General features: G+C 40.8%; 1 protein-coding gene across 3 annotated transcripts in view; it reads right to left on the reverse strand.

The window, feature by feature from the left end:
* The window catches only part of DENND1A (DENN domain containing 1A), a 1020433-nt gene that overhangs the window by 748558 nt on the left and 258510 nt on the right, over positions 1 to 13365 (reverse strand). The window lies entirely within an intron of this gene.

A 13365-nucleotide genomic window follows, 5' to 3' on the forward strand; every position in this document is an offset into this window, starting at 1 on the left:
CCACGACCTGCAGTGAAGAGGCTGAAGGGAATGTGTGCAATTCAGGATTTTATGTCAGTATTTGTAAGCCAAAACCAGGAGTGGAACAATTAGAGGAAAAGTATAATAGAAACATATGCACCACTTCTGTATGTATCACCCACTCCTGGTTTTGGCTTACAAATACTGACATAAAATCCTGACCAAATCCTGATGCAATCCTGAACGTGGACACATACCCTAAGGGAACATAAGTGGCACAGACCGATGTCGAGCTGTGGGGATGTGGGACACGTAAAGTGAATTTTTTTTTTTTTTTAATCGTCCTACATATATTGTGCTCAGGCTCTAGAGCAGTGTTCCCCAACTCCGGTCCTCAAGAGCCACCAACAGGTCATGTTTTCAGGATTTACTTAGTATTGCACAGGTGATAATTGCATCACATGGATAGGCAAGCATTCAATCACCTGTGCAATACTAAGGAAAACCTGAAAACATGACCTGTTGGTGGCTCTTGAGGACCAGAGTTGGGGAACACTGGTCTAGAGCAAGGACATCATAGAGGGTCAAAAATTAAAAACTTCGACAAATTTGAAGCCAACTTTGATATGTATTACTAAAAAAAAGTCTACAATTAAGGCAGTTTTTCTACAATTAAGGTAGTTTTTCTACAATTAAGGTAGTTTTTCCTTATCATCAAATATAACGATTAACGTTTTTATATGGACACATACTTAAAGGAATAGACCCATTTTAATTAATAGATCTTAAGAGTCAGATCACATGACCAGAGAATAGGATATTACTTAGCGGACAGGGCAGTGCAGAGAAATCATGGGGCCCTATAGCGATAGCAAATGTTCTAATTGTCCCCCAACACACACACATCATAACCCTGAATATTTGGTGGGGTCACAGAAGAGCATAACCAACTACTTTTCAACCTGTACAAAATAATTTTCCTCCTACTGAAGCCCATAGCCTGCCTTTTCAAGGCAATGAGCCCAACATAGTATGATGCTCCAACTGTGATCCCCACACGGTCTTCCACACAGTATAATGGGTCCCCTTATAGTCCTTCCATACAGTACAATGGGCCCCACATAGCCTTCCATACAGCAGAATGGGCTCCACATAGCCTTCCATACAGTACAATGGGCCCCACATAGCCTTCCATACAGTACAATGGGCCCCACATAGCCTTCCATACAGTACAATGGGCCCCACATAGCCTTCCATACAGTACAATGGGCCCCACATAACCTTCCACACAGTACAATGGGCTCCACATAGCCTTCCATACAGTACAATGGGCCCCACATAGCCTTCCATACATTAGAATGGGCCCCACATAGCCTTCCATACAGTACAATGGGCCCCACATAACCATCCACACAGTACAATGGGCCCCACATAGCCTTTCATACAGTACAATAAGCCCCACATAGCCTTTCATACAGTACAATGGGCTCCCATAGAGCCTTCCATACAGTACAATGGGCCCCACATAGCCTTCCATACAGTACAATGGGCCCCACATAGCCTTCCATACAGTACAATGGGCCCCACATAGCCTTCCAAACAGTACAATGGGCCCCCCACATAGCCTTCCATACAGAAAAATGGGCTCCACATAGCCTTCCATACAGCAGAGTGGGCTCCACTAGCCTTCCATACAGTACAATGGGCCCCACATAGCCTTACATACAGTACAATGGGCTCCCATAGAGCCTTCCATACAGTACAATGGGCCCCACATAGCCTTTCATACAGTACAATGGGCTCCCATAGAGCCTTACATACAGTACAATGGGCCCCCCACATAGTCTTCCATACAATGCAATGGGCCCCGCATAGCCTTCCAAAAAGAAAAATGGGCTACACATAGCCTTCCATACAGTACAATGGGCCCCACATCATTCTCCATATATAATAAAGATCCTACATAGGCTTCCATAAAGTGCAAAAGGCCCCACATAGCCTTCCATACAGAATAATGGGCTCCACATAGCCTTCCATACAGTACAATGGGCCCCACATCATTCTCCATATATAATAAAGATCCTACATAGCCTTCCATAAAGTACAAAAGGCCCCACATAGCCTTCCATACAGAATAATGGGCTCCACATAGCTTTCCATACAGTACAATGGGTCCCACATAGCCTTACATACAGTACAATGGGTCCCACATAGCCTTCCATACAGTACAATGGGTCCCGCATAACTTTCCATACAGAATAATGGGCTCCACATAATTCTCCATATAAAATGATCCCACATAGTCTTGCATACAGTATAATGGGCCCCACATAATTTTGATGGGGAGTTCCGGTACCAAATATAATGAATATGCGGGACAAATTTGGCATGAGACCACAGGTTGACATGCAATGTCTAGAGAGACCCCCAGATCATATGGACTTTTCAGTTTGTGGAGAATAACTTCCCTGCAGATCAAATTTACTGTAAAATTTGGTGAATTTGAATCCTGGCAGATTTGATCATCTCTCGTTCCTTACATCTTAGATACCAACCAAATGAACACTTTTTCGACCGATAGCTACCTCTCCCAACTCCCCCATACTCTCCCAACTCCCCCATAAACATGAATGCACGGTTCGGCGAAATAGGCCCGATCATTCTCCCTCCTGGATATCATCTGTAAGGGGAAAGTCGCAAAGTCCTCATACACATTAAACAATGGGTTTGGGGGACTTCATTGTCATGTATATGGGGCCTTCACTCTGTAATTTAGTGATGTCAGACACCATCAGGTAGCAATGATGTAGATGCCTCAGCTTTTCCATAGCACTTACAGATGTACGGGGGGAAAAAGGGGGCTGGCTAGTCCTATAACCTGCAACCGTTATGTACTAGGCCACTAACTGGTAAAAACCTTGCAGAAAAGTCAGGTACAGTATATAAACTTACAATTAGGACATAAAACCGGAGGCCATAAACAACGCTGTTCTGTCATCACCATTGCTATATAGTATAAATGCCGACACGTTGAGCCAATGAAGGATATTCCTTCCTACCCCTATAAGTGTGAGCTATTATTTTAGCAGGTAATACATATATGCACACTGAGTAATAAGGGTACGTACATGATAAATAACGAGGCTATTCTAGATGTTATGTCACAATTATTCCTGCTAATACACTGCAAACAAACAGAGCAGAAAAAAATGCAACTAATCTGGTGAAGAACTGCACAAAAATAAAAATAAGGATAAGTAATTATCACACAGCCAATATTCTTAAAGATGTGTGATCATGAATGCACCACAAGAAAAGGCACCGGGGAGGGTAAGAAGCAACGCTAAAGGTCATTTCAGAAAAGTGACGGCACACAATGTCTAAATCATTAAAATTTCATCATGTAAACTGCACAGATGGACTGTACTCTTAATTGTAAAATCCTTGAATTTTTTAAACATAATTATTTCTATTCTTTATTCAACCCCTCCCTCCCCCTAGGCAAAATCTCACAGATTAAGCAGTACATGGGAACCTCTTGAGCCTGGGTCCCTAACCTTTCACTACAAGGGAGATGGTGGGAGGAGACGTAATCCCACCTGAGACACGAGCCACAGCCGATGAGAAAACAGAAAGACGCAAACCGCACAAACCGACAGCTCATTAATCCACACAACCGTCTACTATCTGTATATTTCTATATGCATCATCTGCTTTATAATAATAATCATCTTGCATTGATATCTGTATGCAGCCATCATGTCTCTATATTAGAGCTTTATGTATCGCTTTCTGATCTATGCATTTATCTATCCATAGATTCATCTTTCTCACTACCTACATTTCTATATCTACCCATATCTATCTGTGTACGTATCTATCCATTTATTATCTATATATATATTTATTATCTATCATCTATCTGTCATCTATTATCTATCTATCCATTTAGTATCTATCTATCAATTATCTACCGTATTTATTATCTAGTTATATATCATCTATCTTTTCTTCTATTATCTATCTATCATCTATTATCTATATATCTATAATCTATCATCTATCTATTTTCTATCATCTATCAATCTATCTATTATTATCTATCATCTATAATAATAATCTTTATATAGCGCCAACATATTCCACAGCGCTTTACAGTTTAACAGTTTCAAACACAACAGTCATAAGTAACAACGTTAACAATACAATAATTAAAGCAACATAAGCCGCCCCTGCTCGTGAGAGCTTACAATCTACAATGAGGTGGGGGAGATACAAAGTACAGGTGTGTATTTACAATGATGTATTTACAATGATGGTCCAGCCATCTTCAGGGGGTGGGGTATAGATGGAGGTAGTGAATGGGCTACACACACACACAAACATAACATGACTTTGATTAGTGAACGTGAGAGGCCGCTTTGAACAAATGTGTTTTGAGCGAGCGCCTAAAACTATGCAAGTTGTGGATAGACTATCTATCTTATCTACTATTTACTATCTATCATCTATTTTTTATCTATCATCTATCTATTATCTATCATCTATCTATCTATCATCTATCGATCTACTATCTATGTATTATCCATTATCTACCTATCATCTATTATATATCTATCTATCATCTATCTATTATCTAACTATCACCTATCTATTATCAGTCTATCAATTATCTATCTATATCCATCTCTATCTATTTATTTCTACAACACTAAGCATGGAGAACAGAAAAAGGAGAAGAGAACTGTCTGAGGACTGGACGTGGATGTCAGAAAAAAATTGATGAAAGGTTGCAATGCACAATAGTCCGAATGGTGAATAAGCAGCCTCAATCAAGTTCCAAAGAAATTCAAGCTGTGCTGCAGGCTCAGGATGCATCAGTGTTAGCGTGAACCAGGGGTCCCCAACTCCAGGCCTCAAGGGCCGCCAACAGTGCAGGTTTACAGTATTTCTTTAGTATTGCATCGGTGGTAATGTGATCATCTGCACAGGTGATGATTCCAACCCCTGTGCAATACTAAGGAAATCGTGAAAACCTGCACTGTTGGCGGCCCTTGAGGCCTGGAGTTGGGGACCTCTGGCGTGAACTATCTGTCAACATTCCAAATAAATGAAACCCTATGGCAGGAGATCCAAGAGGACCCCACTGATAGCAGCGTCAGAAAAAAGCTAGACTACTGTTTGCGAAAATGTACTTAAGTAAGCCAAAATCCTTATGGGAAAGTGTCTCGTGTTGATGAGACCAAGATAGAGCTTTTTGTTAGAGCACAATTTACTGTTTAAAACAAAACAGAATGAGAAAAGAACACAGTACATACCGTTAAATATGGTGGAGGTTCAAAGATGTTTTGGGGTCATTCTCCTGCCTCTGGCACTGGGTGCCTTGACTGTGTGCAAGGCATCATGAAATCTGAAGATTACCTGAGGATTTTAGGTCGCAATGTAGTGCCCAGTGTCAGAAAGCTGGCTTTGCGTCATGGGTCTTCCAGCAGGACAATGACCCCAAACATACTTCGAGAAGCCCCCAGAGATGGATGCAAACAAAGCGCTGAAAAGTTCTGAAGTGGCAGCAATGAGTCTGGATCCAAAACCCCATTGAACATCTGGAGAGATTTTAAAATCGCTATTGGGAGAAGGTGTCTTCAAATATGAGAAACCAGGAGCAGTTTACAACAGAAGAGTGGTGAAGAATTCTAGTAGAGAGGTGTAAGAAGCTTGTAGATGGTTATAGGAAATGATTGATTGCAGTTATTAATTCCAAAGGATGTGCAACCAAATATTAAGTTGAGGGCGCAAACAATTTGGTCTGGACCATTTTGGAGGTTTTGTGTAAATTAAGTCCAATTTGCCATTTTTAATGTTTTTTTGTCGTGTGATACACACAAAGGAAATAAACATGTGTATAAAAAACCTTTGTAATTGCAACAATTTTCTCGAAGAAATACTTAATTTTCTGGAAAAACTTCAAGGGTGCCAACAATTTTGGCCATGATTGTATATCTATATAACATATCTATCCTCTATCCATCTATGTATCTATGTATTTGTCAATCTACCTACATCAAAATTTATCTATAATTGATTGCAGAGTAGTATCTTATATAGTATGTACATGTTCCCTCTGATTTGTAACTCACATATTTATGTGATATATATGTATATATATATATATATTTACGGTGTACCTATATACAATCCAGACCAAAAGTTTGGACACACCTTCTCATTTAAAGATTTTTCTGTATTTTGTTGACTATGAAAATTCTAAATTCACACTGAAGGCATCAAAACTATAAATTAACAAATGTGGAATTATATACTTAACAAAAAAGGGCGAAACAACTGAAAATATATCATATATTCTAGGTTCTTCAAAATAGCCACCTTTTGCTTTGATGACTGCTTTGCACACTCTTGGCTTTCTCTTGATGAGCTTCAAGAGGTAGTCACCGGAAATAGTTTTCACTTCACAGTTGTGCCCTGCCAGGTTTAATAAGTGTGATTTCTTGCCTTATAAATGGGGTTGGGACCATCAGTTGTGTTGAGCAGAAGTCTGGTGGATACACAGCAGACAGTCCTACTGAATAGACTGTTAGAATTTGTATTATGGCAAGAAAGAAGCAGCTAAGTAAAGAAAAGCGAGTGGCCATCATTACTTTAAGAAATGAAGGTCAGTCAGTCCGAAAAATTGGGCAAACTTTGAAAGTGTCCCCAAGTGCAGTTGCAAAAACCATCAAGCGCTACAAAGAAACTGGCTCACATGAGGACCACCCCAGGAAAGGAAGACCAAGAGTCACCTCTGCTTCTGAGGATAAGTTTATCCAAGGCACCAGCCTCAGATATCACAGGTTAACAGCAGCTCAGATTAGAGACCAGGTCAATGCCACACAGAGTTCTAGCAGCAGACACATCTCTACAACAACTGTTAAGATAAGACTTTGTGCAGCAGGCCTTCATGATAAAATAGCTGCTAGGAAACCACTGCTAAGGACAGGCAACAAGCAGAAGAGATTTGTTTGGAATGGACATTAGACCAGTGGAAATCTGTGGTTTGGTCTGATGAGTCCAAATATGAGATTTTTGGTTCCAACCACCGTGTCTTTGTGCGACGCAGAAAAGGTAAACGGATGGACTCTACATGCCTGGTTCCCACCGTGAGGCATGGAGGAGGAGGTGTGATGGTGTGTGGGGGGGGGAGGGGGCTTTACTGGTGACATTGTTGGGGATTTATTCATAATTGAAGGCATACTGACCTTGCATGGCTACCACAGCATATTGCAGTGGCATGCTATTCCATCCAGTTGGCGCTTAGTTGGACCATCATTTATTTTTCAACAGGATAATGACCCCAAACACACATCCAGGCTGTGTAAGGGCTATCTGACAAAGAAGGAGAGTGATGGGGTGCTACGCCCTCCACAGTCACCAAACTTGAACCCAATCGAGATGGTTTGGGGTGAGCTGGACCGCAGAGTGAAGGCAAAAGGGCCAACAAGTGCCAAGCATCTCTGGGAACTCCTTCAGGATTGTGGGAAGAACATTTCTGGGGACTACCTCTTGAAGCTCATGAAGAGAATGCCAAGAGTGTGCAAAGCAGTCATTAACGCAAAAGGTGGCTACTGTGAAGAACCTAGAATATAAGACATAATTTCAGTTGTTTCACACTTTTTTGTTAAGTATATAATTCCACATGTGCTAATTCATAGTTTTGATGCCTTCAGTGTGAATGTACAATTTTCATAGTCATGAAAATACAGAAAAATCTTTAAATGAGAAGGTGTGTCCAAACTTTTGGTCTGTACTATATATATATATATATATATATATATATATATATATATATATATATATATATATATACATACAGTGGGGCAAAAAAGTATTTAGTCAGTCAGCAATAGTGCAAGTTCCACCACTTAAAAAGATGAGAGGCGTCTGTAATTTACATCATAGGTAGACCTCAACTATGGGAGACAAACTGAGAAAAAAAAATCCAGAAAATCACATTGTCTGTTTTTTTAACATTTTATTTGCATATTATGGTGGAAAATAAGTATTTGGTCAGAAACAAAATTTCATCTCAATACTTTGTAATATATCCTTTGTTGGCAATGACAGAGGTCAAATGTTTTCTGTAAGTCTTCACAAGGTTGCCACACACTGTTGTTGGTATGTTGGCCCATTCCTCCATGCAGATCTCCTCTAGAGCAGTGATGTTTTTGGCTTTTCGCTTGGCAACACGGACTTTCAACTCCCTCCAAAGGTTTTCTATAGGGTTGAGATCTGGAGACTGGCTGTTGTGAATTCTGTGGCTGAGTTCACTTCTGTGGTCACAAGTGGTATTGCAGTCTCTGGGCTTCCTCCCTCAGGTGTTTTGGTGAGCTCGTTGGCTGCCTTGCTATTTAGCTCCACCTGAGTCTGTCTTCCTTGCTCCTTGTCAATGTTCCAGTGTTGGATCTGAGCTACTGCATCTTTCCTTGGGCCTGCTGCTCTGCTAGATAAGTGCTTCTAGTTTGTTTTCTGTTTTTTTCTGTCCAGCTTGCTATTGTCTTTTGCTGGAAGCTCTGAGAAGCAGAGGGGTGCACCGCCGTGCTGTTAGTTCGGCACGGTGGGTCTTTTTGCCCCTTTGCGTGGTTTTCGTTTTAGGGTTTTTTGTAGACTGCATAGTTCTCTTTGCTATCCTCGCTCTGTCTAGAATATCGGGCCTCACTTTGCTGAATCTATTTCATTCCTACGTTTGTCTTTTCATCTTGCTAACAGTCATTATATGTGGGGGGCTGCCTATTCCTTTGGGGTATTTCTCTGAGGTAAGTCAGGCTTGTATTTCTATCTTCAGGCTAGTCAGCTCCTCAGGCAGTGCCGAGTTGCATAGGTAGTTGTTAGGCGCAATCCACTGCTGCTTATAGTTGTGTGAGGATAGATCAGGTACTGCAGTCTACAGAGATTCCACGTCTCAGAGCTCGTCCTATTGTTTTTGGTTATTGCCAGATCTCTGTATGTGCGCTGATTACTGCACGCTGTGTTGCCTGATTGCCAGCCATAACAACTGGCTAGGCCACTCCAGGACCTTGAAATGCTTCTTACGAAGGCACTCCTTCGTTGCCCTGGCGGTGTGCTTTGGATCATTGTCATGTTGAAAGACCCAGCCACGTTTCATCTTCAATGCCCTTGCTGATGGAAGGAGGTTTGCACTCAAAATCTCACCATACATGGCCCCATTCATCCTTTCATGTACCCGGATCAGTCGTCCTGGCCCTTTGCAGAGAAACAGCCCCAAAGCATGATGTTTCCACCACCATGCTTTACAGTAGGTATGGTGTTTGATGGATGCAACTCAGTATTCTTTTTCCTCCAAACACGACAAGTTGTGTTTCTACCAAACAGTTCCAGTTTGGTTTCATCAGACCATAGGACATTCTCCCAAAACTCCTCTGGATCATCTAAATGCTCTCTAGCAAACTTCAGATGGGCCCGGACATGTACTGGCTTAAGCAGTGGGACACGTCTGGCACTGCAGGATCTGAGTCCATGGTGGCGTAGTGTGTTACTTATGGTAGGCCTTGTTACATTGGTCCCAGCTCTCTGCAGTTCATTCACTAGGTCCCCCCGCGTGGTTCTGGGATTTTTGCTCACCGTTCTTGTGATCATTCTGACCCCACGGGGTGGGATTTTGCGTGGAGCCCCAGATCGAGGGAGATTATCAGTGGTCTTGTATGTCTTCCATTTTCTAATTATTGCTCCCACTGTTGATTTCTTCACTCCAAGCTGGTTGGCTATTGCAGATTCAGTCTTCCCAGCCTGGTGCAGGGCTACAATTTTGTTTCTGGTGTCCTTTGACAGCTCTTTGGTCTTCACCATAGTGGAGTTTGGAGTCAGACTGTTTGAGGGTGTGCACAGGTGTCTTTTTATACTGATAACAAGTTTAAACAGGTGCCATTACTACAGGTAATGAGTGGAGGAAAGAGGAGACTCTTAAAGAAGTTGTTACAGGTCTGTGAGAGCCAGAAATCTTGATTGTTTGTTTCTGACCAAATACTTATTTTCCACCATAATATGCAAATAAAATGTTAAAAAAACAGACAATGTGATTTTCTGGATTTTTTTTTCTCAGTTTGTCTCCCATAGTTGAGGTCTACCTATGATGTAAATTACAGATGCCTCTCATCTTTTTAAGTGGTGGAACTTGCACTATTGCTGACTGACTAAATACTTTTTTGCCCCACTGTATATATATATATATATATCTCCATCTGCCTCACAAAACATCTGAGTGAAAAAAAATCAAGTTTTAAAGTAGTTTTAAAATGTATCAAGAGAAGGTTTTTTGGTCACATTTTTGGTGTAAATACAAAAGAGATTTTTCCCTCTTATCAATGTTGAGTAAAATACTGGTTTACTGGACGAGAGGCGTTTAATGGGGGACCTTGTCCTAAAGGGATCACTTCTCCTTGTGTAAACGACCAATCAAGCATTAGGTACGCAAATTAAATTTGTTTCAAGAGAAAGAAAGCGGACTGTCTAGTGTGCCATCTACTGGAGGAAGCTACTAGCTAGTTTCCATACATTTGCCCAAACATGATGGCATAAAACTACTCCATAAACCAGCTTGGCAGTCTCCATGAAAAGAAAGAAATCTCATTAGTATTTAAAGGGTTAGTCCTGAATTTACACTGTGGTCTTATAATAATGTTTACCCATAGAGACTCCTTCATTAAAGTGTACAGCACCATGGAATCAATGGTGCTATATAAATAAATAATAATAATAAATTACAGTGCGGGCACTCATTCCAGGAAGCAGCATTGTGCGGGTGTGCTGTAACAAACAGGAGCGATGTACTGCAGGATGGGCTGTTAGGAGGGAGCTGAACCAAGAGATATACTGCAAGAGGGACTGAAAGGTGAAATGTGCTGGAAGAGGGGGCTATGTATAGAGAGACTGAGAGGAGAGATATACTGGAAAATGGGCCGTAAAAGATGGCAGAGAGGATATATACTGAGGGATGGGCTGTGCATAGAGGGTACAGAAAGGAAAAATACTGCAAAATGGACTGTATATAAAGAGGACAGAATGGAGAGAAATACCACAGTATGGGGTGTATATACAGGACACAGACAGGAGAAAAATACTACAGCATGGGCTGTATACAGGGGGCTGAGAAGAGAGATATACCATGGTATGGTACAGTATACCGGGACTGAGATTAGTTGAGCTGTATTTCCAGCCTGCAGCTGAGAGTGCATTGTTGTGAAACTGTAAATGACAATGTATTGATGCTTATTGCAGAAGATTATCTTTTGTTGCATGCATCAATAAAGCGCATTACAGGAGCTCACAGGAGAGAGATGGAGGGGTCTGCAATACTAAGGAGAAGCAAATTCTATTGGGTAATGTTGTTTTAGCAGAAACGAATAGGACCACCCATTCTTCTATGTGAAGCTTGATGCACCGAGGGGCAGAAGGTGATAAAAAAGAAAAACACAAAAGGTACAAGAAACTTTATGTTGGGCTAAGTCTGTCTATTAACAGTAAGTATGCATTTACTGCGTCTATTTGTTGTAGGCCCCATTTCATACAGAGAGGTCATCAAAATATTAGTACTGGACAACCCCTATAAGATGTATATTGGTCTGTAAGGGCATCTCTTGGGGCACTACCTGGCGGAAAAATGGTAGTCCGATGGCAGATTGTTGCAACGGCTTCATGGAGAGTTGGCCATGTGTTGGTAGGAGTTATAAAAAGACAACATTCTCCCAATTGATTACAAGAGTGTGCCCCCTTGTCCTATTCTATAGCTCTATATTGATTCCATTATTACTACTTGAAAGAGTGATTAGGAAATTTGATTTACTCCCCAAATAACTTGACACTTAAAGAAAGTCTCCATTCTAGAAAACGAGCGAATTCGGTGGAGACGGAACCCAACAGTTTATTTTTTTAAAAAAGAAAGGTTGATGTCACATAATTGAAAATCACACGTAGATCTGCACACACTATACACACAGCATGGAAAAGAAATCTGTTTGTATTGTACTAGTAAGTGTATGCAAAGTGTTCGTGATACAGCAGTCAACAGAATAGAGTAAGAAAATGAATGCGAAGAAAAAGAAAAAAACATTAAAAGTGACAATGCTGAAAGAAATCCCTGCCCTTGGGAGCTTCCAATATAAATATTTATACATTATCCTAAAATCCTTGAATCACAGCGGCAGCATGAAAAGCAGCATGAATCGTATATTCCATATGTCACATAACACTAGGCTCCTTACAGAACACTGACTGAGTGCTGAGAAATGGGAGTGAGGAAGAAGAGGGAAGTGTTAAGTCGGGATGTGAAAGCGCAAGAAATGTCCGAGCGTGGAAGATATTACGGCAATCGGAATAAGACAAAGGAATAGCGACAAATCACATTTTATAAAACTAAAAACTTATTATTTTTTTTAAGCACAACATCTTGAATACTTTAAGTACTATGCTATCTATGTATTTTTTGTGCTAGATTCTGAATTTTGCATTTTTGCAGGATTAAGGTGGCATTTCTTCTAGTAGTAACATCAGCACAAACTGTGTGCCAGGAGTCGATGGGCATGCACCTGCATGCAAGCCTTACATCACCAAGCGCAATGCAAAGCATTGGATGGCAAGATGGAAAGTACGGCACTACTGCCAATGGCTAACAGCGTTGATTTGCAAGGCTTCGGTCCTGGGTTAAAATTCATTCATTGTAATTGGTCTGTGATTTATTTGCAAAACTAACGGATAGCGCTTGTAGAAAAAAAACTAATGTGTGAGAGAGCCCTTCAGGTATGTGCACATAAAGTCCTTTTCAGGGGGCCTCTGCACAGAGAACCACCTGAAAAAGCGCTAATTAAACGTCCAGCAGAACGAACATGCATTTCTATGTAAAACGACTCGCTGTGCATATGTGCATTTCAGCTGCGAACAGGTTTCCAAAGATGCCAAGGCGATAAAAGTTGTGACCTGAGCATTCTTCAGGCATCTTCAGCTCTGAAGACGCTCGACACTTTACAATAGTAATCTAGAAGACACTCGGAGGACTTTATGAGTGTTTTTGCTTGAAAGTCAGTAAGCAGTCTTTCATTCTTGAAAAAAAGTAAAAAAAAGAAACACGACTGGAAAAAAAATAATGTAAAAACGTAGTCACAAAAATGCTAGAGAAACACACAAAAGAACTGCCAGCTTTCAAAAAAGTGATCAGGAAACATCAAAAAAATGCTAAAAAAGACACATTAGGTAAAAATAAAAAAATGCTGGTGTTCCTCTTCAAAAACGTGGCAAGTTTGTCCACCTAATAAAAAGACATTGGGATCGATTCATTTTGAAAAGTCATAAAATATAGGCGCACCCCAGAGTTGTACCAAAATGTTGTGACTATTGGCATTT

This window comes from Ranitomeya imitator, chromosome 2 (genome assembly GCF_032444005.1).
Source record: "Ranitomeya imitator isolate aRanImi1 chromosome 2, aRanImi1.pri, whole genome shotgun sequence".
NCBI classification, from domain to species: domain Eukaryota; kingdom Metazoa; phylum Chordata; class Amphibia; order Anura; family Dendrobatidae; genus Ranitomeya; species Ranitomeya imitator.